Source organism: Anomaloglossus baeobatrachus, chromosome 4 (genome assembly GCF_048569485.1).
Source record: "Anomaloglossus baeobatrachus isolate aAnoBae1 chromosome 4, aAnoBae1.hap1, whole genome shotgun sequence".
In the NCBI taxonomy this organism is placed as follows: Eukaryota; Metazoa; Chordata; class Amphibia; order Anura; family Aromobatidae; genus Anomaloglossus; species Anomaloglossus baeobatrachus.
The window spans coordinates 539,924,223-539,930,006 of NC_134356.1; positions in this window are offsets into that span (position 1 = coordinate 539,924,223).

Genomic DNA, 5,784 nt, shown 5'->3' on the forward strand with positions numbered 1-5,784 from the left:
CCTGCTGTTACTACCACATCCTGGTGCCACTGATCTGCTATTTATGGCCTATCCTGTAAATAGGTTACCACATACCTATGCCCAAAAAACCTTAAAGGGGGTGTTACACGTAGCGATATCGCACCCACCCCTGTCGTTTGTGCATCATGGGCAAATCGCTGCCCATGGCACACAAAATCGTTTGGAGCCATCACACGTACTTACCTGCCTAGTTACGTCGCTGTTGCCGGCAAACCGCTTCCTTTCTAAGGGGGCGGTTCATGCAGCACCACAGCGACGTCACTAAGCGGCCGCCAAATAGAAGCGGAGGGGCAGAGATGAGTGGGATGTAACATCCCGCCCACCTCCTTCCTTCCGCATTGCCGGCGGCTGCAGGTAAGCTGTAGTTCGTCGTTCCCGGGGTGTCACACGTAGCGATGTGTGCTGCCTCGGGAATGACGAACAACCTGCGTGCTCAACAATCACCGATTTTTTAAAAAGGAACGACGTGTCAACGATGGACGATAAGGTGAGTATTTTCAATTGTTAACGCGTGTTCCTTGCTGTCACACGCAACGACATCGCTAACGATGCCAGATGTGCATCACGGAATCCGTGACCCCGGCGATATATCATTAGATACGTGGTTGCGTGTAATAGGGCCTTAAGTGAGATAACCTACTATGATAAGTTAAGATTGCATTTTGAGTCATGATAACCTTTGCTAAATCCATACCCTTGTTGATATTTAGATGCTTCTATATTAATGTTGCAATATCATTATAATTCATTATCATTCTAGAATGATAGGTAAAGAAGTATGCATCCATATACTTAGAATAGATTCCATTCAGTCAACTGTAGAAAGTAATGTAATGGTCCTATGTTTCCACCAGATTATGCAGTTTGCTGGCAATGGCACTACTATATATTGAATAAATTGTTAATGAATCACTTAATGATCTCAATTAGAACTGTTGATTCTCATGACTTTAATAGTATTTTCAGAAGGTTATCAGATGTTATAGACACAAAGTACCCTAATCTGAATGAAACAAAATAGTTCTACATAAGAACATCCAGCTGATTATTTTATTTAACACATATTGATCTGCTTTGGTTTATTTCTTTCAATGTACCTGGTTATATATTCTTATTTTTTAATACATAGGAATTAGCTAACAAGGGTATCTTTCGTGGACTATTATTAAAGTCTTCATTTTTAAATCATTTTCATAAGGAGATGATTACATTTGTAAATGCATTGCTTTACATCTGTAACTCAGTTGCAGGCACAACTGCATTCAACGGTGTTTGGCTGCTGAGCATTGTCTGCTTGTTCAGTGTATGCATAGAGTTTGTGCTGTGGATTTGCATTTTTTCATAGACTTTACAACAGATGTTGCACAGTAGCCTAGTATTCAGTATAGCTGGATAAAGACTTGTCCCTTGCTCAAAAAAACATAAAAAAATGAGTTAAATTCCTTGTGAATATCCCTGAGTTCTCCTTATTCTGCACCTCTTTTATCCATTTTGCACTGTATCAGTCCATTGCAGAGATGTTCATGTTTATTTCTCCTGGAGCACACTATGTGAAATCTCTTCTTCTAGTCCAACTTATTTCTTCAGAGTCTTCTCTGGAGGCTTGCACTTTCATTCTTCCCTCCCAGATGCTGTCGATCACTGTTCAGCCATGTTTGAGACTCATCACCTGTTACATCAGCTGCTGAACCGTTTTTGGCAGTGTCTGGGAATTATGATAGTGAACACTCTGAGAGAAGAATTAAAAAGTGCCCTGATGAACTGGAAACAGAAATTTCACATAGTGCGCTGTAGGAAAAATGTAATTGTCTCTACAATAGAATGACAACGCAAAAGGAAAAAAAATAACAGAGGGATTTTTATATGGAATTTAACTCTAATTTTTGAGGCTGTCACAAGTCTTCTTTAAGGCGTTTCATTATGGAATCTAAGCAATACATTTCATGTGTATATCATACATTGTTCACTTATTACTGTGACAAACAACAGATATTCTCTTTTAAATTCTGCAGTAATATAAGAAAAGTAATTGAAGAATTTTCTAAATTATTCAATAGCATTTAAGGTTGTTGTTCAATCTGTGACATTTATGGTATTTAGGTCAGATACACTATAGGTGTCAAATAGTGAAGTGGACTTGGCAATTTTAGAGCTCCGAAAGAAATGAATGGAAAAATCCATGTATCTTACTAGTAGAGTGTTATTGGGCTCGATTCTTAATAAAGGTTTAAGTCTCACTACTGAGACCTACATCTATCAGGTATCTATACTCAAATGGAATCATATTCTAAACATTGACTGTGGACTGCCTAAGGGGAATTATTTCTAATCAGGGATAATAAAAGTAATTATTGTTCTTAGACATTTTTGCTTTTAAATACTTTAAAGGTGTTGTCCAAGATATAGATGGAGCTCCAAGGGTCTTCTCCAGTCTTTGCTTAATTTGCCACAATGATGGCATGAAAAACAGTACATCTATGTGACCACTGCAGCCAATCAGTAACCTGAGCAGTAATGCCTTGATGGACCCCATGAATACAGATGTCAGTGATTAGCTACAGCAGTTACATACATGTTGCGCACTTGGTTGTGTGGCATAAAACCCCCAAATGATGGTGCTGGATTTTCTTTCGTATTTAATGGCAGGGTATTAAGCTTTGTCCATACTACATCTGTGCACAGTGCTTGGGGCCTCTATGGTCAGAATAATATGCCTGATAATGGGCATAGTGAAAATGTTTGTCTAGGTATCCATCTGAAATAAAAATCCCCTTTAAAAAACACAAATATTGCATTGTATACATTTCTTTGCCATGGACGTCTGTAAAGGAAAATGCTCATCCATGGCAACCTTACAGTATACTTATAGAAAGGTCCAGATGTATGCTGTAGGCTAAGTGCACCTAGCCTTATTTTTTTATTCTCACATTCCCTACTTTTACATAATACAATCCTAGACAATCACTTAAAACATGATTGTTTTAATTTACAAACCTATGCAAAATGTATTATTTCCTATTATTGCCAGTTTAGACAATTTCATATATTTTAGAGTTAACCAGAAAGAGACCAAATGAAGGGCAATAGTTATTTTCCCTGCTCTTTCCATAATTTTATGAGCATATTTCAGCTCTGGATGTTAATAAATTCTACGAGTTTTCTTTCCACAAAACGTGATTCATAATGGGGAAAAATGGACCATTTTTTTTCTCTGGGAAAAGTCCTCTTTTTTCTAATTTTCTTTGTTTAAAAAATAAAGCTAAAAATATGGAGTGGAAAAAAATATTAAAAATGTATGTATTAGTTAAGAATCCAATTTTAATAAACATGTTGGCTGCATTAAATTAAAATCTATTGACCAATAACAATATTTTAGCATTATTGTGTTTAAAGCGGACCTGTCTGAGGGTAAAAAGTGCCCAGATTTTCCTTGTGTTTTAATCTACATTGACTTCTTTCTTCACTTTTCTACTTCGTTTAAATCCTCCATGGTTTCAGGGAGATGAGCCTTTTAATTTAGTGTAATTTTTTTTATAGTCTTTACTAAGGAAAGGCACTCACGGGATTCTCTAGGCATGTGTCTTTAGGCTGCTCTATATATTTACCCTGTGAGCAACGCACTCTTGAAAAAAAAACCCATAAAAATTAGATCTAAATAAAAAGGCCAAAATCTATGTAACCATATAGCGGAGTTAAAATTAATAAAAAACACGTGATATTCAGCCTAGCAGAAGGAATAAAGTTGGAGCAAACATTGGCCACTTTTGACTTGGTAATTGTCTCGCTTTAAAAAAAAACAAAAACAAAAAACAAATTAAATAAAACAAATATATTTTATACCCAAAAGAAAAATACATATTGAGCATATACCTTATAATAAAGTAAAAGAGTAAGTTTATTGTTTGACATAATTTGCAGAAAAATATGTAAGAAAAGATTATGTATATTTTTAAATAATTAATTTTATGTTGTTTTCAAACAATTGATAACAGCACCCACCTCTGATGATCAGCTCTATCTTTAGCCTTTTATGATTTGTGTCCTGTCAATTAGACACAGATTTGAATGTATCTTTTTCTATGTAGATTTTAAATCAATTAAATATTTTGATTTATTAATAAAAAATATTATTCATATTGGGTCTATACTGCAGCACAAGTTCTCTTTCTGTCAAAAGCTATTACAGAGCAAACTATAAACATATATATGTATGTGTATGTATATATATATATATATATATATATATATGTATACATATATAAAGATATATATAATTAGATACACATGGATATATTATTTAGCATATGTATAAATATGCACACACAGATACATATATTTATATATATATATATATATATATATATATATATATATATATATACATAAAAAAAATATGTATATATATATATATATTATATCTATATGATGTCATATATATATATATATATATATATATATACATATATATATATATATATATATATATATATATATATATGCATGTGTATACATGCATATATATACATGTGCGCGTGCACATATACTGTATAAATATACAATATATGCATGTGTATATAATATATATATGTGTGTATTTATGCATGTGGTCATATATATATATACATATATATATATATATATGTATATATATATATATATATATATATATATATATATATATATATATATATACAGTATATATATATATATATATATATATATATATATACATATATATATATATATATATATATATATATATATATATATATATGGAAATATTACAAATTATATTTTGCATCACGGAACAAATTAGTTTCACATATAAACAAAATTGTGTAAGATATGGTAACTATATTTGGTGGGTGGGGCTTGACCTATCCGTGCCATTTTGTAAAGGTTGTAGCCACTAATATATCACATTGTGACTAGCACCGTCTCCATTACAAGTCCACTATCATGAGCTGTTTGCCTATTGCACCCGCTGTCTCTGTGTATTATGTGAGAACTCGTGTATAATGGTTAGCACTGTGTACTCCATTAAACCAAAACTATTTCAAGTTAAGGCTTACCATGCGTCAAGTTCTGTAAGACTGAAGCGTTCTTGAATAATGGACTGTAGATAAAACATACCAGCTTCATGCTCACTATGTCACCATTTTATGCTATATTTCCTAAGAGTAAGAGTTTGGTGTAAATGGGTTCTATATTAGTTACCTACTGTATATTAAAATGGCTTTACACTAACCTGGTTTTCATGTAGAATAAATGAGAAGGTCTCTAAGGTCTTGTCCTATATAAAAACATATCTGAGTAGGAAATTGATAGATGATGCACAAAGCTCACCTTTTTCCTATGTAGATGCAGGTCTTCTAGCAAAGGGCACATCGTAAGACCTCACAATTATCCAATCGCTTGCTAGAAAACTGTTTGTGTGAAACCCCTTTAACTGTCTTTTCCAGTTAATTAATGAGCTGTGGCACATGGAACTTTAAGCTGATGGTTTATTACATTTATATAATTTTGACTTTTACAATAATCACTTAACCACTCATAACTATTGATGCTTTAGCACCATTGACCTAATAAGACTGGAGTTCAGTAAGACGGGAAGTAATAAAACATATTAAAGTTTATTGGACATGCCAGAACACAGATTGCCATGGGAATTAAATGCATGTACCATGTAAGTGATGGTAATGTTGCTTTTTTATTTTTAAGATGTAAACAAGGTGCATTAGCTGAATTCTCTCTGCTTTACAG